The following is a 21,633-nucleotide window of genomic DNA, read 5'->3' as shown; positions in this document are numbered from 1 at the left end:
CCACCAAGATATTACTTCAATGTGGTGTAATTACGACTGCCTCAGTTTTATGCGTTACGTGAGCAGTCGGACAGCAATTTATTTAGCGCAAAAATATTTCTTGTTGATGCACGTACGTTTTTAAACTGAAGTGTCAAAGCTGTAGCGGCAATACTCCCAGTTTAGGCGGTTTTATAAACTAAGTTTTACTTTCTTCTACTTAAAATGTTTTGCAGAACAATGCACATTAAATGGGAAGGCAGTTTTCCTTATTTGTGTACTATTTGCTGCCTAATGTTGACATGTAAGCACCCCAACAATGAATGACACCTAGAGACTCGAAAGCACCATACCAGTAAAATATTTGTATGAAATTGCACTTTAAATCCACGTACAACTGAAATAAAGCAATCTTAGCTCATTTGAGGGTAGTGTGACAGTAGATCACATAAGGATAGAACACGTTTGGAATGTGTAATTTTCATGATTCCATTACATATATCATATAAATTCAAGCTGAAGTAGGGAAGGACAACAAGGTCATTTAGAGCAAAGCTGAAGACAACAAGTTGCCATAACAATCTGTAAATATATGCTCTTTATTATGTGTGGACAACTATCACCTCATAGAACACATTTCGGCTACTATATTTTTTCCTCCTGAAAACTGACCTTTACAGGACAAGGTGGCCGAGTGGTTAAGGCGATGGACTGCTATTCCATTGTGCTCTGCATGCTTGTGTTCGAAACCCACCCTTGTCGGCTTATTATTGTGTGTTTACTTTTTAATATGCGGTATGTCTGTTTAACCCTATTTTATGTGAAAGTTAAATTACGTATCTCATGGTATTTCCGACAGTACAATGCCTCGGTTTGGAAACACCGCTCAGGTGAGCACTGTGCTTAGGCATTACTGTAAACAGCGCCGGCCGGGTTCTGTGCATGAATCACAAATTCTTTCCTCAGGCGGACGGTTGTTAAGTTGGGGGACGTAGAAGTTTGCAATATATTGTGTAATGAAACTGCATAGAAAATGTGTTAATGTAGAAATAATGCACGCGTTTGAAATGTGCCCACGGGGAGTGGCTACCAATGTATACGAAGACTAATGAAAATTATTAATGCTGAATTAATTATGTACTGATGTTTTGAACTTGTATTAACATATCAAAATTGGAGGTATGTATTAGGAGTTTGTACATTAAGCACTAGGCCTTAGTTTAGCGAGGGTCTGGGCCTACATGCCTGGTCTCATATTAAACTGTGTTTTTCTAACGTGCAATGTGCTGTTTTCCTGAAGGACACGAAACTGTACATTTCCAGAAGCTAGAGATGTGTGTAGCTGTAGTAAATTCTTTCTCATGGGACCCGACTTGCTCAAGGAGACATTCTTGCTGAATGCAACAGTGTAATTCGTAACAGGTGCAAGGTTGCCTGGAGTAGGAGAAAACTTTGGAACTACTGACTGGTGCGTAAAGTGTAACTTTTCTTACCTGACATTCCAACCGATGAAGACGTCAATAACATGGGCCAATCAAGAACATGTGAACTATGGTTTGTGGAAAATTCTGGTGAAATGCGTGAATAATTATTGGACAGAGATAACGATGCACAAATTATTAGCCAACGAGGAATTAGGAGTAAATTAGACAGTTTTGATTTAACCATATGACCTGAGCAGAAATCAGCTATTTATTGGACATTCCACTCCAACCCATTCTTTGCCATTCTACTGAGCCATTTAGGCCATTTCCTTTGAGACTTTGCCGTTTGTTCGTCCTGATACTCTAAACCACCCTTTACTTATTCCTTACCTGATACTCATATCTCCTCTATATGAGGGGAGTTCTTGTTCCTCAGCTATGCAATACAGAGGCTTTGCCCTGTCCTATCTTTGCTGATGGTGAAAACGACTGATGGCCTGAGGACAAAGACTGACGCTGTTTGCTGATCCGTTGGATGGGTAACTATCTGATGAAAATTGTAATTGTCGGCTTGCCTTTTCTTTCTCGGTACCAACTGTTCTTTGATAGAGGCCATAGTTAGATGTTTTCCAAATTTGTGTTTGCTAAATTGTTTTGCATGAAGCCCAACATGCTGATGCTAATTTGAGGTTAGTTAAGGTGTTCACTAAAATCTGACGCAAATAGACAAATTACTGAGTTCTTGCTTTTTTGAATCATGCACTACGGAGACTTTGCTAAGTTGGTTCTTATTAATGATGTGTTAATACTGAGTGAATATTCTCCATGCATTGATTAATTGCATTTCTAATTGCAAATCTGAAGAGTTACTAATGAGATGAATTGCCGATGAGATTAACAGAAATGACTTTAGATTGTAACCAATAGGGAAATAAGTATCCTAACACTTAACTAAATTGGTGTTTTTATTCATGACTGAAAGGTCATGGTGTGTTCACTTTATTGACTCTCATTAAAGGTTATTGATTAGCATGATGATTAGTTATTGCGATTGTTGTTGAGATATTGATCCATTGATTTGTGATGCCAAAAGACATCTCGTACTGGGAAGTCCCCGAACGTAGTCCAAAAGGTTCATCGACCTAGGCGTGTCTCCTTGTAAGTTTACTTATCAAGGCCGTGATGCGCTATCACTAATAAAAAGTCATCTGATCTGTTGCTGCTGAGTCATCGTCAACGAAAACCACCAAGATATTACTTCAATGTGGTGTAATTACGACTGCCTCAGTTTTATGCGTTACGTGAGCAGTCGGACAGCAATTTATTTAGCGCAAAAATATTTCTTGTTGATGCACGTACGTTTTTAAACTGAAGTGTCAAAGCTGTAGCGGCAATACTCCCAGTTTAGGCGGTTTTATAAACTAAGTTTTAATTTCTTCTACTTAAAATGTTTTGCAGAACAATGCACATTAAATGGGAAGGCAGTTTTCCTTATTTGTGTACTATTTGCTGCCTAATGTTGACATGTAAGCACCCCAACAATGAATGACACCTAGAGACTCGAAAGCACCATACCAGTAAAATATTTGTATGAAATTGCACTTTAAATCCACGTACAACTGAAATAAAGCAATCTTAGCTCATTTGAGGGTAGTGTGACAGTAGATCACATATGGATAGAACACGTTTGGAATGTGTAATTTTCATGATTCCATTACATATATCATATAAATTCAAGCTGAAGTAGGGAAGGACAACAAGGTCATTTAGAGCAAAGCTGAAGACAACAAGTTGCCATAACAATCTGTAAATATATGCTCTTTATTATGTGTGGACAACTATCACCTCATAGAACACATTTCGGCTACTATATTTTTTCCTCCTGAAAACTGACCTTTACAGGACAAGGTGGCCGAGTGGTTAAGGCGATGGACTGCTATTCAATTGTGCTCTGCATGCTTGTGTTCGAAACCCACCCTTGTCGGCTTATTATTGTGTGTTTACTTTTTAATATGCGGTATGTCTGGTTTAACCCTATTTTATGTGAAAGTTAAATTACGTATCTAATGGTATTTCCGACAGTACAATGCCTCGGTTTGGAAACACCGCTCAGGTGAGCACTGTGCTTAGGCATTACTGTAAACAGCGCCGGCCTGGTTCTGTGCATGAATCACAAATTCTTTCCTCAGGCGGAGGGTTGTTAAGTTGGGGGACGTAGAAGTTTGCAATATATTGTGTAATGAAACTGCATAGAAAATGTGTTAATGTAGAAATAATGCAAGCGTTTAAAATGTGCCCACGGGGAGTGGCTACCAATGTATACGAAGACTAGTGAAAGTTATTAATGCTGAATTAATTATGTACTGATGTTTTGAACTTGTATTAACATATCAAAATTGGAGTTATGTATTAGGAGTTTGTACATTAAGCACTAGGCCTTAGTTTAGGGAGGGTCTGGGCCTACATGCCTGGTCTCATATTTAACTGTGTTTTTCTAACGTGCAATGTGCTGTTTTCCTGAAGGACACGAAACTGTACTTTTCCAGAAGCTAGAGATGTGTGTAGCTGTAGTAAATTCTTTCTCATGGGACCCGACTTGCTCAAGGAGACATTCTTGCTGAATGCAACAGTGTAATTCGTAACAGGTGCAAGGTTGCCTGGAGTAGGAGAAAACAATGGAACTACTGACTGGTGCGTAAAGTGTAACTTTTCTTACCTGACATTCCAACCGATGAAGACGTCAATAACATGGGCCAATAAACGACATGTGAACTATGGTTTGTGGAAAATTCTGGTGAAATGCGTGAATAATTATTGGACAGAGATAACGATGCACAAATTATTATCCAACGAGGAATTAGGAGTAAATTAGACAGTTTTGATTTAACCATATGACCTGAGCAGAAATCAGCTATTTATTGGACATTCCACTCCAACCCATTCTTTGCCATTCTACTGAGCCATTTAGGCCATTTCCTTTGAGACTTTGCCGTTTGTTCGTCCTGATACTCTAAACCACCCTTTACTTATTCCTTACCTGATACTCATATCTCCTCTATATGAGGGGAGTTCTTGTTCCTCAGCTATGCAATACAGAGGCTTTGCCCTGTCCTATCTTTGCTGATGGTGAAAACGACTGATGGCCTGAGGACAAAGACTGACGCTGTTTGCTGATCCGTTGGATGGGTAACTATCTGATGAAAATTGTAATTGTCGGCTTGCCTTTTCTTTCTCGGTACCAACTGTTCTTTGATAGAGGCCATAGTTAGATGTTTTCCAAATTTGTGTTTGCTAAATTGTTTTGCATGAAGCCCAACATGCTGATGCTAATTTGAGGTTAGTTAAGGTGTTCACTAAAATCTGACGCAAATAGACAAATTACTGAGTTCTTGCTTTTTTGAATCATGCACTACGGAGACTTTGCTAAGTTGGTTCTTATTAATGATGTGTTAATACTGAGTGAATATTCTCCATGCATTGATTAATTGCATTTCTAATTGCAAATCTGAAGAGTTACTAATGAGATGAATTGCCGATGAGATTAACAGAAATGACTTTAGATTGTAACCAATAGGGAAATAGGTATCCTAACACTTAACTAAATTGGTGTTTTTCTTCATGACTGAAAGGTCATGGTGTGTTCACTTTATTGACTCTCATTAAAGGTTATTGATTAGCATGATGATTAGTTATTGCGATTGTTGTTGAGATATTGATCCATTGATTTGTGATGCCAAAAGACATCTCGTACTGGGAAGTCCCCGAACGTAGTCCAAAAGGTTCATCGACCTAGGCGTGTCTCCTTGTAAGTTTACTTATCAAGGCCGTGATGCGCTATCACTAATAAAAAGTCATCTGATCTGTTGCTGCTGAGTCATCGTCAACGAAAACCACCAAGATATTACTTCAATGTGGTGTAATTACGACTGCCTCAGTTTTATGCGTTACGTGAGCAGTCGGACAGCAATTTATTTAGCGCAAAAATATTTCTTGTTGATGCACGTACGTTTTTAAACTGAAGTGTCAAAGCTGTAGCGGCAATACTCCCAGTTTAGGCGGTTTTATAAACTAAGTTTTACTTTCTTCTACTTAAAATGTTTTGCAGAACAATGCACATTAAATGGGAAGGCAGTTTTCCTTATTTGTGTACTATTTGCTGCCTAATGTTGACATGTAAGCACCCCAACAATGAATGACACCTAGAGACTCGAAAGCACCATACCAGTAAAATATTTGTATGAAATTGCACTTTAAATCCACGTACAACTGAAATAAAGCAATCTTAGCTCATTTGAGGGTAGTGTGACAGTAGATCACATATGGATAGAACACGTTTGGAATGTGTAATTTTCATGATTCCATTACATATATCATATAAATTCAAGCTGAAGTAGGGAAGGACAACAAGGTCATTTAGAGCAAAGCTGAAGACAACAAGTTGCCATAACAATCTGTAAATATATGCTCTTTATTATGTGTGGACAACTATCACCTCATAGAACACATTTCGGCTACTATATTTTTTCCTCCTGAAAACTGACCTTTACACGACAAGGTGGCCGAGTGGTTAAGGCGATGGACTGCTATTCCATTGTGCTCTGCATGCTTGTGTTCGAAACCCACCCTTGTCGGCTTATTATTGTGTGTTTACTTTTTAATATGCGGTATGTCTGGTTTAACCCTATTTTATGTGAAAGTTAAATTACGTATCTCATGGTATTTCCGACAGTACAATGCCTCGGTTTGGAAACACCGCTCAGGTGAGCACTGTGCTTAGGCATTACTGTAAACAGCGCCGGCCGGGTTCTGTGCATGAATCACAAATTCTTTCCTCAGGCGGAGGGTTGTTAAGTTGGGGGACGTAGAAGTTTGCAATATATTGTGTAATGAAACTGCATAGAAAATGTGTTAATGTAGAAATAATGCACGCGTTTGAAATGTGCCCACGGGGAGTGGCTACCAATGTATACGAAGACTAATGAAAATTATTAATGCTGAATTAATTATGTACTGATGTTTTGAACTTGTATTAACATATCAAAATTGGAGGTATGTATTAGGAGTTTGTACATTAAGCACTAGGCCTTAGTTTAGCGAGGGTCTGGGCCTACATGCCTGGTCTCATATTAAACTGTGTTTTTCTAACGTGCAATGTGCTGTTTTCCTGAAGGACACAAAACTGTATTTTCCAGAAGCTAGAGATGTGTGTAGCTGTAGTAAATTCTTTCTCATGGGACCCGACTTGCTCAAGGAGACATTCTTGCTGAATGCAACAGTGTAATTCGTAACAGGTGCAAGGTTGCCTGGAGTAGGAGAAAACTTTGGAACTACTGACTGGTGCGTAAAGTGTAACTTTTCTTACCTGACATTCCAACCGATGAAGACGTCAATAACATGGGCCAATCAAGAACATGTGAACTATGGTTTGTGGAAAATTCTGGTGAAATGCGTGAATAATTATTGGACAGAGATAACGATGCACAAATTATTAGCCAACGAGGAATTAGGAGTAAATTAGACAGTTTTGATTTAACCATATGACCTGAGCAGAAATCAGCTATTTATTGGACATTCCACTCCAACCCATTCTTTGCCATTCTACTGAGCCATTTAGGCCATTTCCTTTGAGACTTTGCCGTTTGTTTGTCCTGATACTCTAAACCACCCTTTACTTATTCCTTACCTGATACTCATATCTCCTCTATATGAGGGGAGTTCTTGTTCCTCAGCTATGCAATACAGAGGCTTTGCCCTGTCCTATCTTTGCTGATGGTGAAAACGACTGATGGCCTGAGGACAAAGACTGACGCTGTTTGCTGATCTGTTGGATGGGTAACTATCTGATGAAAATTTTAATTGTCGGCTTGCCTTTTCTTTCTCGGTACCAACTGTTCTTTGATAGAGGCCATAGTTAGATGTTTTCCAAATTTGTGTTTGCTAAATTGTTTTGCATGAAGCCCAACATGCTGATTCTAATTTGAGGTTAGTTAAGGTGTTCACTAAAATCTGACGCAAATAGACAAATTACTGAGTTCTTGCTTTTTTGAATCATGCACTACGGAGACTTTGCTAAGTTGGTTCTTATTAATGATGTGTTAATACTGAGTGAATATTCTCCATGCATTGATTAATTGCATTTCTAATTGCAAATCTGAAGAGTTACTAATGAGATGAATTGCCGATGAGATTAACAGAAATGACTTTAGATTGTAACCAATAGGGAAATAAGTATCCTAACACTTAACTAAATTGGTGTTTTTCTTCATGACTGAAAGGTCATGGTGTGTTCACTTTATTGACTCTCATTAAAGGTTATTGATTAGCATGATGATTAGTTATTGCGATTGTTGTTGAGATATTGATCCATTGATTTGTGATGCCAAAAGACATCTAGTACTGGGAAGTCCCCGAACGTAGTCCAAAAGGTTCATCGACCTAGGTGTGTCTCCTTGTAAGTTTACTTATCAAGGCCGTGATGCGCTATCACTAATAAAAAGTCATCTGATCTGTTGCTGCTGAGTCATCGTCAACGAAAACCACCAAGATATTACTTCAATGTGGTGTAATTACGACTGCCTCAGTTTTATGCGTTACGTGAGCAGTCGGCCAGCAATTTATTTAGCGCAAAAATATTTCTTGTTGATGCACGTACGTTTTTAAACTGAAGTGTCAAAGCTGTAGCGGCAATACTCCCAGTTTAGGTGGTTTTATAAACTAAGTTTTACTTTCTCCTACTTAAAACGTTTTGCAGAACAATGCACATTAAATGGGAAGGCAGTTTTCCTTATGTGTGTACTATTTGCTGCCTAATGTTGACATGTAAGCACCCCAACAATGAATGACACCTAGAGACTCGAAAGCACCATACCAGTAACATATTTGTATGAAATTGCACTTTAAATCCACGTACAACTGAAATAAAGCAATCTTAGCTCATTTGAGGGTAGTGTGACAGTAGATCACATATGGATAGAACACGTTTGGAATGTGTAATTTTCATGATTCCATTACAAAGATCATATAAATTCAAGCTGAAGTAGGGAAGGACAACAAGGTCATTTAGAGCAAAGCTGAAGACAACAAGTTGCCATAACAATCTGTAAATATATGCTCTTTATTATGTGTGGACAACTATCACCTCATAGAACACATTTCGGCTACTATATTTTTTCCTCCTGAAAATTGACCTTTCCACGACAAGGTGGCTGAGTGGTTAAGGCGATGGACTGCTAATCCATTGTGCTCTGCATGCGTGGGTTTGAATCCCACCCTTGTCGGTTTGTTATTGTGTGTTTACTTTTTAATATGCGGTATGTCTGGTTTAACCCTATTTTATGTGAAAGTTAAATTACGTATCCCATGGTATTTCCGACAGTACAATGCCTCGGTTTGGAAACACCGCTCAGGTGAGCACTGTGCTTAGGCATTACTGTAAACAGCGCCGGCCGGGTTCTGTGCATGAATCACAAATTCTTTCCTCAGGCGGAGGGTTGTTAAGTTGGGGGACGTAGAAGTTTGCAATATATTGTGTAATGAAACTGCATAGAAAATGTGTTAATGTAGAAATAATGCACGCGTTTGAAATGTGCCCACAGGGAGTGGCTACCAATGTATACGAAGACTAATGAAAGTTATTAATGCTGAATTAATAATGTACTGATGTTTTGAACTTGTATTAACATATCAAAATTGGAGTTATGTATTAGGAGTTTGTACATTAAGCACTAGGCCTTAGTTTAGCGAGGGTCTGGGCCTACATGCCTGGTCTCATATTAAACTGTGTTTTTCTAACGTGCAATGTGCTGTTTTCCTGAAGGACACGAAACTGTACTTTTCCAGAAGCTAGAGATTTGTGTAGCTGTAGTAAATTCTTTCTCATGGGACCCGACTTGCTCAAGGAGACATTCTTGCTGAATGCAACAGTGTAATTCGTAACAGGTGCAAGGTTGCCTGGAGTAGGAGAAAACAATGGAACTACTGACTGGTGGGTAAAGTGTAACTTTTCTTACCTGACATTCCAACCGATGAAGACGTCAATAACATGGGCCAATCAACGACATGTGAACTATGGTTTGTGGAAAATTCTGGTGAAATGCGTGAATAATTATTGGACAGAGATAATGATGCACAAATTATTATCCAACGAGGAATTAGGAGTAAATTAGACAGTTTTGATTTAACCATATGACCTGAGCAGAAATCAGCTATTTATTGGACATTCCACTCCAACCCATTCTATGCCATTCTACTGAGCCATTTAGGCCATTTCCTTTGAGACTTTGCCGTTTGTTCGTCCTGATACTTTAAACCACCCTTTACTTATTCCTTACCTGATACTCATATCTCCTCTATATGAGGGGAGTTCTTGTTCCTCAGCTATGCAATACAGATGCTTTGCCCTGTCCTATCTTTGCTGATTGTGAAAACGACTGATGGCCTGAGGACAAAGACTGACGCTGTTTGCTGATCCGTTGGATGGGTAACTATCTGATGAAAATTGTAATTGTCGGCTTGCCTTTTCTTTCTCGGTACCAACTGCTCTTTGATAGAGGCCATAGTTAGATGTTTTCCAAATTTGTGTTTGCTAAATTGTTTTGCATGAAGCCCAACATGCTGATGCTAATTTGAGGTTAGTTAAGGTGTTCACTAAAATCTGATGCAAATAGACAAATTACTGAGTTCTTGCTTTTTTTAATCATGCACTACTGAGACTTTGCTAAGTTGGTTCTTATTAATGATGTGTTAATACTGAGTGAATATTCTCCATGCATTGATTAATTGCATTTCTAATTGCAAATCTGAAGAGTTACTAATGAGATGAATTGCCGATGAGATTAACAGAAATGACTTTAGATTGTAACCAATAGGGAAATAAGTATCCTAACACTTAACTAAATTGGTGTTTTTATTCATGACTGAAAGGTCATGGTGTGTTCACTTTATTGACTCTCATTAAAGGTTATTGATTAGCATGATGATTAGTTATTGCGATTGTTGTTGAGATATTGATCCATTGATTTGTGATGCCAAAAAACATCTCGTACTGGGAAGTCTCCAAACGTAGTCCAAAAGGTTCATCGACCTAGGCGTGTCTCCTTGTAAGTTTACTTATCAAGGCCTTGATGCGCTATCACTAATAAAAAGTCATCTGATCTGTTGCTGCTGAGTCATCGTCAACGAAAACCACCAAGATATTACTTCAATGTGGTGTAATTACGACTGCCTCAGTTTTATGCGTTACGTGAGCAGTCGGACAGCAATTTATTTAGCGCAAAAATATTTCTTGTTGATGCACGTACGTTTTTAAACTGAAGTGTGAAAGCTGTAGCGGCAATACTCCCAGTTTAGGCGGTTTTATAAACTAAGTTTTACTTTCTCCTACTTAAAACGTTTTGCAGAACAATGCACATTAAATGGGAAGGCAGTTTTCCTTATTTGTGTACTATTTGCTGCCTAATGTTGACATGTAAGCACCCCAACAATGAATGACACCGAGAGACTCGAAAGCACCATACCAGTAAAATATTTGTATGAAATTGCACTTTAAATCCACATACAACTGAAATAAAGCAATCTTAGCTCATTTGAGGGTAGTGTGACAGTAGATCACATATGGATAGAACACGTTTGGAATGTGTAATTTTCATGATTCCATTACATATATCATATAAATTCAAGCTGAAGTAGGGAAGGACAACAAGGTCATTTAGAGCAAAGCTGAAGACAACAAGTTGCCATAACAATCTGTAAATATATGCTCTTTATTATGTGTGGACAACTATCACCTCATAGAACACATTTCGGCTACTATATTTTTTCCTCCTGAAAACTGACCTTTACACGACAAGGTGGCCGAGTGGTTAAGGTGATGGATTGCTAATCCATTGTGCTCTGCATGCGTTGTTTCGAGTCCCACCCTTGTCGGTTTGTTATTGTGTGTTTACTTTTTAATATGCGGTATGTCTGGTTTAACCCTATTTTATGTGAAAGTTAAATTACGTATCCCATGGTATTTCCGACAGTACAATGCATCGGTTTGGAAACACCGCTCAGGTGAGCACTGTGCTTAGGCATTACTATAAACAGCGCCGGCCGGGTTCTGTGCATGAATCACAAATTCTTTCCTCAGGCGGAGGGTTGTTAAGTTGGGGGACGTAGAAGTTTGCAATATATTGTGTAATGAAACTGCATAGAAAATGTGTTAATGTAGAAATAATGCAAGCGTTTAAAATGTGCCCACGGGGAGTGGCTACCAATGTATACGAAGACTAATGAAAGTTATTAATGCTGAATTAATTATGTACTGATGTTTTGAACTTGTATTAACATATCAAAATTGGAGTTATGTATTAGGAGTTTGTACATTAAGCACTAGGCCTTAGTTTAGCGAGGGTCTGGGCCTACATGCCTGGTCTCATATTTAACTGTGTTTTTCTAACGTGCAATGTGCTGTTTTCCTGAAGGACACGAAACTCTACTTTTCCAGAAGCTAGAGATGTGTGTAGCTGTAGTAAATTCTTTCTCATGGGACCCGACTTGCTCAAGGAGACATTCTTGCTGAATGCAACAGTGTAATTCGTAACAGGTGCAAGGTTGCCTGGAGTAGGAGAAAACAATGGAACTACTGACTGGTGCGTAAAGTGTAACTTTTCTTACCTGACATTCCAACCGATGAAGACGTCAATAACATGGCCCAATAAACGACATGTGAACTATGGTTTGTGGAAAATTCTGGTGAAATGCGTGAATAATTATTGGACAGAGATAACGATGCACAAATTATTATCCAACGAGGAATTAGGAGTAAATTAGACAGTTTTGATTTAACCATATGACCTGAACAGAAATCAGCTATTTATTGGACATTCCACTCCAACCCATTCTTTGCCATTCTACTGAGCCATTTAGGCCATTTCCTTTGAGACTTTGCTGTTTGTTCGTCCAGATACTCTAAACCACCCTTTACTTATTCCTTACCTGATACTCATATCTCCTCTATATGAGGGGAGTTCTTGTTCCTCAGCTATGCAATACAGAGGCTTTGCCCTGTCCTATCTTTGCTGATGGTGAAAACGACTGATGCCCTGAGGACAAAGACTGACGCTGTTTGCTGATCCGTTGGATGGGTAACTATCTGATGAAAATTGTAATTGTCGGCTTGCCTTTTCTTTCTCGGTACCAACTGCTCTTTGATAGAGGCCATAGTTAGATGTTTTCCAAATTTGTGTTTGCTAAATTGTTTTGCATGAAGCCCAACATGCTGATTCTAATTTGAGGTTAGTTAAGGTGTTTACTAAAATCTGACGCAAATAGACAAATTACTGAGTTCTTGCTTTTTTTAATCATGCACTACTGAGACTTTGCTAAGTTGGTTCTTATTAATGATGTGTTAATACTGAGTGAATATTCCCCATGCATTGATTAATTGCATTTCTAATTGCAAATCTGAAGAGTTACTAATGAGATGAATTGCCGATGAGATTAACAGAAATTACTTTAGATTGTAACCAATAGGGAAATAAGTATCCTAACACTTAACTAAATTGGTGTTTTTCTTCATGACTGAAAGGTCATGGTGTGTTCACTTTATTGACTCTCATTAAAGGTTATTGATTAGCATGATGATTAGTTATTGCGATTGTTGTTGAGATATTGATCCATTGATTTGTGATGCCAAAAGACATCTCGTACTGGGAAGTCCCCGAACTTAGTCCAAAAGGTTCATCGACCTAGGCGTGTCTCCTTGTAAGTTTACTTATCAAGGCTGTGATGCACTATCACTAATAAAAAGTCATCTGATCTGTTGCTGCTGAGTCATCGTCAACGAAAACCACCAAGATATTACTTCAATGTGGTGTAATTACGACTGCCTCAGTTTTATGCGTTACGTGAGCAGTCGGACAGCAATTTATTTAGCGCAAAAATATTTCTTGTTGATGCACGTACGTTTTTAAACTGAAGTGTGAAAGCTGTAGCGGCAATACTCCCAGTTTAGGCGGTTTTATAAACTAAGTTTTACTTTTTCCTACTTAAAACGTTTTGCAGAACAATGCACATTAAATGGGAAGGCAGTTTTCCTTATTTGTGTACTATTTGCTGCCTAATGTTGACATGTAAGCACCCCAACAATGAATGACACCTAGAGACTCGAAAGCACCATACCAGTAAAATATTTGTATGAAATTGCACTTTAAATCAACGTACAACTGAAATAAAGCAATCTTAGCTCATTTGAGGGTAGTGTGACAGTAGATCACATATGGATAGAACACGTTTGGAATGTGTAATTTTCATGATTCCATTACATATATCATATAAATTCAAGCTGAAGTAGGGAAGGACAACAAGGTCATTTAGAGCAAAGCTGAAGACAACAAGTTGCCATAACAATCTGTAAATATATGCTCTTTATTATGTGTGGACAACTATCACCTCATAGAACACATTTCGGCTACTATATTTTTTCCTCCTGAAAACTGACCTTTACACGACAAGGTGGCTGAGTGGTTAAGGTGATGGACTGCTAATCCTTTGTGCTCTGCATGCGTGGGCTCGAATCCCACCCTTGTCTGTTTATTATTGTGTGTTTACTTTTTAATATGCGGTATGTCTGGTTTAACCCTATTTTATGTGAAAGTTAAATTACGTATCCCATGGTATTTCCGACAGTACAATACCTCGGTTTGGAAACACCGCTCAGGTGAGCACTGTGCTTAGGCATTACTGTAAACAGCGCCGGCCGGGATCTGTGCATGAATCACAAATTCTTTCCTCAGGCGGAGGGTTGATAAGTTGGGGGACGTAGAAGTTTGCAATATATTGTGTAATGAAACTGCATAGAAAATGTGTTAATGTAGAAATAATGCACGCGTTTGAAATGTGCCCACGGGAGTGGCTACCAATGTATACGAAGACTAATGAAAGTTATTAATGCTGAATTAATTATGTACTGATGTTTTGAACTTGTATTAACATATCAAAATTGGAGTTATGTATTAGGAGTTTGTACATTAAACACTAGGCCTTAGTTTAGCGAGGGTCTGGGCCTACATGCCTGGTCTCATATTAAACTGTGTTTTTCTAACGTGCAATGTGCTGTTTTCCTGAAGGACACGAAACTGTACTTTTCCAGAAGCTAGAGATGTGTGTAGCTGTAGTAAATTCTTTCTCATGGGACCCGACTTGCTCAAGGAGACATTCTTGCTGAATGCAACAGTGTAATTCGTAACAGGTGCAAGGTTGCCTGGAGTAGGAGAAAACATTGGAACTACTGACTGGTGCGTAAAGTGTAACTTTTCTTACCTGACATTCCAACCGATGAAGACGTCAATAACATGGGCCAATCAAGAACATGTGAACTATGATTTGTGGAAAATTCTGGTGAAATGCGTGAATAATTATTGGACAGAGATAACGATGCACAAATTATTATCCAACGAGGAATTAGGAGTAAATTAGACAGTTTTGATTTAACCATATGACCTGAGCAGAAATCAGCTATTTATTGGACATTCCACTCCAACCCATTCTTTGCCATTCTACTGAGCCAATTAGGCCATTTCCTTTGAGACTTTGCCGTTTGTTTGTCCTGATACTCTAAACCACCCTTTACTTATTCCTTACCTGATACTCATATCTCCTCTATATGAGGGGAGTTCTTGTTCCTCAGCTATGCAATACAGAGGCTTTGCCCTGTCCTATCTTTGCTGATGGTGAAAACGACTGATGGCCTGAGGACAAAGACTGACGCTGTTTGCTGATCCGTTGGATGGGTAACTATCTGATGAAAATTGTAATTGTCGGCTTGCCTTTTCTTTCTCGGTACCAACTGTTCTTTGATAGAGGCCATAGTTAGATGTTTTCCAAATTTGTGTTTGCTAAATTGTTTTGCATGAAGCCCAACATGCTGATGCTAATTTGAGGTTAGTTAAGGTGTTCACTAAAATCTGACGCAAATAGACAAATTACTGAGTTCTTGCTTTTTTGAATCATGCACTACGGAGACTTTGCTAAGTTGGTTCTTATTAATGATGTGTTAATACTGAGTGAATATTCTCCATGCATTGATTAATTGCATTTCTAATTGCAAATCTGAAGAGTTACTAATGAGATGAATTGCCGATGAGATTAACAGAAATGACTTTAGATTGTAACCAATAGGGAAATAAGTATCCTAACACTTAACTAAATTGGTGTTTTTATTCATGACTGAAAGGTCATGGTGTGTTCACTTTATTGACTCTCATTAAAGGTTATTGATTAGCATGATGATTAGTTATTGCGATTGTTGTTGAGATATTGATCCATTGATTTGTGATGCCAAAAGACATCTCGTACTGGGAAGTCCCCGAACGTAGTCCAAAAGGTTCATCGACCTAGGCGTGTCTCCTTGTAAGTTTACTTATCAAGGCCGTGATGCGCTATCACTAATAAAAAGTCATCTGATCTGTTGCTGCTGAGTCATCGTCAACGAAAACCACCAAGATATTACTTCAATGTGGTGTATTTACGACTGCCTCAGTTTTATGCGTTACGTGAGCAGTCGGACAGCAATTTATTTAGCGCAAAAATATTTCTTGTTGATGCACGTACGTTTTTAAACTGAAGTGTCAAAGCTGTAGTGGCAATACTCCCAGTTTAGGCGGTTTTATAAACTAAGTTTTACTTTCTTCTACTTAAAATGTTTTGCAGAACAATGCACATTAAATGGGAAGGCAGTTTTCCTTATTTGTGTACTATTTGCTGCCTAATGTTGACATGTAAGCACCCCAACAATGAATGACACCTAGAGACTCGAAAGCACCATACCAGTAAAATATTTGTATGAAATTGCACTTTAAATCCACGTACAACTGAAATAAAGCAATCTTAGCTCATTTGAGGGTAGTGTGACAGTAGATCACATATGGATAGAACACGTTTGGAATGTGTAATTTTCATGATTCCATTACATATATCATATAAATTCAAGCTGAAGTAGGGAAGGACAACAAGGTCATTTAGAGCAAAGCTGAAGACAACAAGTTGCCATAACAATCTGTAAATATATGCTCTTTATTATGTGTGGACAACTATCACCTCATAGAACACATTTCGACTACTATATTTTTTCCTCCTGAAAACTGACCTTTACACGACAAGGTGGCCGAGTGGTTAAGGCGATGGACTGCTAATCCATTGTGCTCTGTATGCGTGGGTTCGAATCTCACCCTTGTCGGTTTATTATTGTGTGTTTACTTTTTAATATGTGGTATGTCTGGTTTAACCCTATTTTATGTGAAAGTTAAATTACGTATCCCATGGTATTTCCGACAGTACAATGCCTCGGTTTGGAAACACCGCTCAGGTGAGCACTGTGCTTAGGCATTACTGTAAACAGCGCCGGCCGGGTTCTGTGCATGAATCACAAATTCTTTCCTCAGGCGGAGGGTTGTTAAGTTGGGGGACGTAGAAGTTTGCAATATATTGTGTAATGAAACTGCATAGAAAATGTGTTAATGTAGAAATAATGCACGCGTTTAAAATGTGCCCACGGGGAGTGGCTACCAATGTATACGAAGACTAATGAAAGTTATTAATGCTGAATTAATTATGTACTGATGTTTTGAACTTGTATTAACATATCAAAATTGGAGTTATGTATTAGGAGTTTGTACATTAAGCACTAGGCCTTAGTTTAGCGAGGGTCTGGGCCTACATGCCTGGTCTCATATTAAACTGTGTTTTTCTAACGTGCAATGTGCTGTTTTCCTGAAGGACACGAAACTGTACTTTTCCAGAAGCTAGAGATGTGTGTAGCTGTAGTAAATTCTTTCTCATGGGACCCGACTTGCTCAAGGAGACATTCATGCTGAATGCAACAGTGTAATTCGTAACAGGTGCAAGGTTGCCTGGAGTAGGAGAAAACAATGGAACTACTGACAGGTGCGTAAAGTGTAACTTTTCTTACCTGACATTCCAACCGATGAAGACGTCAATAACATGGGCCAATCAACGACATGTGAACTATGGTTTGTGGAAAATTCTGGTGAAATGCGTGAATAATTATTGGACAGAGATAACGATGCACAAATTATTATCCAACGAGGAATTAGGAGTAAATTAGACAGTTTTGATTTAACCATATGACCTGAGCAGAAATCAGCTATTTATTGGACATTCCACTCCAGCCCATTCTTTGCCATTCTACTGAGCCATTTAGGCCATTTCCTTTGAGACTTTGCCGTTTGTTCGTCCTGATACTCTAAACCATCCTTTACTTATTCCTTACCTGATAGTCATATCTCCTCTATATGAGGGGAGTTCTTGTTCCTCAGCTATGCAATACAGAGGCTTTGCCCTGTCCTATCTTTGCTGATGGTGAAAACGACTGATGCCCTGAGGACAAAGACTGACGCTGTTTGCTGATCTGTTGGATGGGTAACTATCTGATGAAAATTGTAATTGCCGGCTTGCCTTTTCTTTCTCGGTACCATCTGCTCTTTGATAGAGGCCATAGTTAGATGTTTTCCAAATTTGTGTTTGCTAAATTGTTTTGCATGAAGCCCAACATGCTGATTCTAATTTGAGGTTAGTTAAGGTGTTCACTAAAATCTGACGCAAATAGACAAATTACTGAGTTCTTGCTTTTTTGAATCATGCACTACTGAGACTTTGCTAAGTTGGTTCTTATTAATGATGTGTTAATACTGAGTGAATATTCTCCATGCATTGATTAATTGCATTTCTAATTGCAAATCTGAAGAGTTACTAATGAGATGAATTGCCGATGAGATTAACAGAAATGACTTTAGATTGTAACCAATAGGGAAATAAGTATCCTAACACTTAACTAAATTGGTGTTTTTATTCATGACTGAAAGGTCATGGTGTGTTCACTTTATTGACTCTCATTAAAGGTTATTGATTAGCATGATGATTAGTTATTGCGATTGTTGTTGAGATATTGATCCATTGATTTGTGATGCCAAAAGACATCTCGTACTGGGATGTCTCCAAACGTAGTCCAAAAGGTTCATCGACCTAGGCGTGTCTCCTTGTAAGTTTACTTATCAAGACCTTGATGCGCTATCACTAATAAAAAGTCATCTGATCTGTTGCTGCTGAGTCATCGTCAACGAAAACCACCAAGATATTACTTCAATGTGGTGTAATTACGACTGACTCAGTTTTATGCGTTACGTGAGCAGTCGGACAGCAATTTATTTAGCGCAAAAATATTTCTTGTTGATGCACGTACGTTTTTAAACTGAAGTGTGAAAGCTGTAGCGGCAATACTCCCAGTTTAGGCGGTTTTATAAACTAAGTTTTACTTTCTCCTACTTAAAACGTTTTGCAGAACAATGCACATTAAATGGGAAGGCAGTTTTCCTTATTTGTGTACTATTTGCTGCCTAATGTTGACATGTAAGCACCCCAACAATGAATGACACCGAGAGACTCGAAAGCACCATACCAGTAAAATATTTGTATGAAATTGCACTTTAAATCCACGTACAACTGAAATAAAGCAATCTTAGCTCATTTGAGGGTAGTGTGACAGTAGATCACATATGGATAGAACACGTTTGGAATGTGTAATTTTCATGATTCCATTACATATATCATATAAATTCAAGCTGAAGTAGGGAAGGACAACAAGGTCATTTAGAGCAAAGCTGAAGACAACAAGTTGCCATAACAATCTGTAAATATATGCTCTTTATTATGTGTGGACAACTATCACCTCATAGAACACATTTCGGCTACTATATTTTTTCCACCTGAAAACTGACCTTTACACGACAAGGTGGCCGAGTGGTTAAGGCGATGGATTGCTAATCCATTGTGCTCTGCATGCGTTGTTTCGAGTCCCACCCTTGTTGGTTTGTTAATGTGTGTTTACTTTTTAATATGCGGTATGTCTGGTTTAACCCTATTTTATGTGAAAGTTAAATTACGTATCCCATGGTATTTCCGACAGTAAAATGCCTCGGTTTGGAAACACCGCTCAGGTGAGCACTGTGCTTAGGCATTACTGTAAACAGCGCCTGCCGGGTTCCGTGCATGAATCACAAATTCTTTCCTCAGGCGGAGGGTTGTTAAGTTGGGGGACGTAGAAGTTTGCAATATATTGTGTAATGAAACTGCATAGAAAATGTGTTAATGTAGAAATAATGCAAGCGTTTAAAATGTGCCCACGGGGAGTGGCTACCAATGTATACGAAGACTAATGAAAGTTATTAATGCTGAATTAATTATGTACTGATGTTTTGAACTTGTATTAACATATCAAAATTGGAGTTATGTATTAGGAGTTTGTACATTAAGCACTAGGCCTTAGTTTAGCGAGGGTCTGGGCCTACATGCCTGGTCTCATATTTAACTGTGTTTTTCTAACGTGCAATGTGCTGTTTTCCTGAAGGACACGAAACTGTACTTTTCCAGAAGCTAGAGATGTGTGTAGCTGTAGTAAATTCTTTCTCATGGGACCCGACTTGCTCAAGGAGACATTCTTGGTGAATGCAACAGTGTAATTCGTAACAGGTGCAAGGTTGCCTGGAGTAGGAGAAAACAATGGAACTACTGACTGGTGCGTAAAGTGTAACTTTTCTTACCTGACATTCCAACCGATGAAGACGTCAATAACATGGCCCAATAAACGACATGTGAACTATGGTTTGTGGAAAATTCTGGTGAAATGCGTGAATAATTATTGGACAGAGATAACGATGCACAAATTATTATCCAACGAGGAATTAGGAGTAAATTAGACAGTTTTGATTTAACCATATGACCTGAACAGAAATCAGCTATTTATTGGACATTCCACTCCAACCCATTCTTTGCCATTCTACTGAGCCATTTAGGCCATTTCCTTTGAGACTTTGCCGTTTGTTCGTCCAGATACTCTAAACCACCCTTTACTTATTCCTTACCTGATACTCATATCTCCTCTATATGAGGGGAGTTCTTGTTCCTCAGCTATGCAATACAGAGGCTTTGCCCTGTCCTATCTTTGCTGATGGTGAAAACGACTGATGCCCTGAGGACAAAGACTGACGCTGTTTGCTGATCCGTTGGATGGGTAACTATCTGATGAAAATTGTAATTGTCGGCTTGCCTTTTCTTTCTCGGTACCAACTGCTCTTTGATAGAGGCCATAGTTAGATGTTTTCCAAATTTGTGTTTGCTAAATTGTTTTGCATGTAGCCCAACATGCTGATTCTAATTTGAGGTTAGTTAAGGTGTTTACTAAAATCTGACGCAAATAGACAAATTACTGAGTTCTTGCTTTTTTTAATCATGCACTACTGAGACTTTGCTAAGTTGGTTCTTATTAATGATGTGTTAATACTGAGTGAATATTCTCCATGCATTGATTAATTGCATTTCTAATTGCAAATCTGAAGAGTTACTAATGAGATGAATTGCCGATGAGATTAACAGAAATGACTTTAGATTGTAACCAATAGGGAAATAAGTATCCTAACACTTAACTAAATTGGTGTTTTTATTCATGACTGAAAGGTCATGGTGTGTTCACTTTATTGACTCTCATTAAAGGTTATTGATTAGCATGATGATTAGTTATTATGATTGTTGTTGAGATATTGATCCATTGATTTGTGATGCCAAAAGACATCTCGTACTGGGAAGTCTCCGAACGTAGTCCAAAAGGTTCATCGACCTAGGCGTGTCTCCTTGTAAGTTTACTTATCAAGGCCGTGATGCGCTATCACTAATAAAAAGTAATCTGATCTGTTGCTGCTGAGTCATCGTCAACGAAAACCACCAAGATATTACTTCAATGTGGTGTAATTACGACTGCCTCAGTTTTATGCGTTACGTGAGCAGTCGGACAGCAATTTATTTAGCGCAAAAATATTTCTTGTTGATGCACGTACGTTTTTAAACTGAAGTGTGAAAGCTGTAGCGGCAATACTCCCAGTTTAGGCGGTTTTATAAACTAAGTTTTACTTTCTCCTACTTAAAACGTTTTGCAGAACAATGCACATTAAATGGGAAGGCAGTTTTCCTTATTTGAGTACTATTTGCTGCCTAATGTTGACATGTAAGCACCCCAACAATGAATGACACCTAGAGCCTCGAAAGCACCATACCAGTAAAATATTTGTATGAATTGCACTTTAAATCCACGTACAACTGAAATAAAGCAATCTTAGCTCATTTGAGGGTAGTGTGACAGTAGATCACATATGGATAGAACACGTTTGGAATGTGTAATTTT

At 38.5% G+C, this 21,633-nt stretch overlaps 4 non-coding genes across 4 annotated transcripts; all 4 read left to right on the top strand.

Moving 5' to 3' along the window:
• The first annotated feature begins 8,598 nt into the window (after positions 1-8,598).
• Positions 8,599-8,680, top strand: TRNAS-GCU (transfer RNA serine (anticodon GCU)). Its single transcript has one exon. It is a non-coding gene; the product is annotated as a tRNA-Ser (tRNA).
• A 2,565-nt stretch (positions 8,681-11,245) lies between these two features.
• On the top strand, positions 11,246-11,327 carry TRNAS-GCU (transfer RNA serine (anticodon GCU)). Its single transcript has one exon. It is a non-coding gene; the product is annotated as a tRNA-Ser (tRNA).
• Positions 11,328-13,892: 2,565 nt separating this feature from the next.
• Positions 13,893-13,974, top strand: TRNAS-GCU (transfer RNA serine (anticodon GCU)). Its single transcript has one exon. It is a non-coding gene; the product is annotated as a tRNA-Ser (tRNA).
• A 2,564-nt stretch (positions 13,975-16,538) lies between these two features.
• On the top strand, positions 16,539-16,620 carry TRNAS-GCU (transfer RNA serine (anticodon GCU)). The gene has a single exon. It is a non-coding gene; the product is annotated as a tRNA-Ser (tRNA).
• The last annotated feature ends 5,013 nt before the right edge of the window (positions 16,621-21,633 follow it).

This window comes from Pleurodeles waltl, chromosome 12, assembly GCF_031143425.1.
Source record: "Pleurodeles waltl isolate 20211129_DDA chromosome 12, aPleWal1.hap1.20221129, whole genome shotgun sequence".
NCBI lineage: Eukaryota > Metazoa > Chordata > Amphibia > Caudata > Salamandridae > Pleurodeles > Pleurodeles waltl.
The sequence above is the reverse complement of the archived record's forward strand: the minus strand, read 5'-3'. Positions and strand labels throughout refer to the sequence as shown.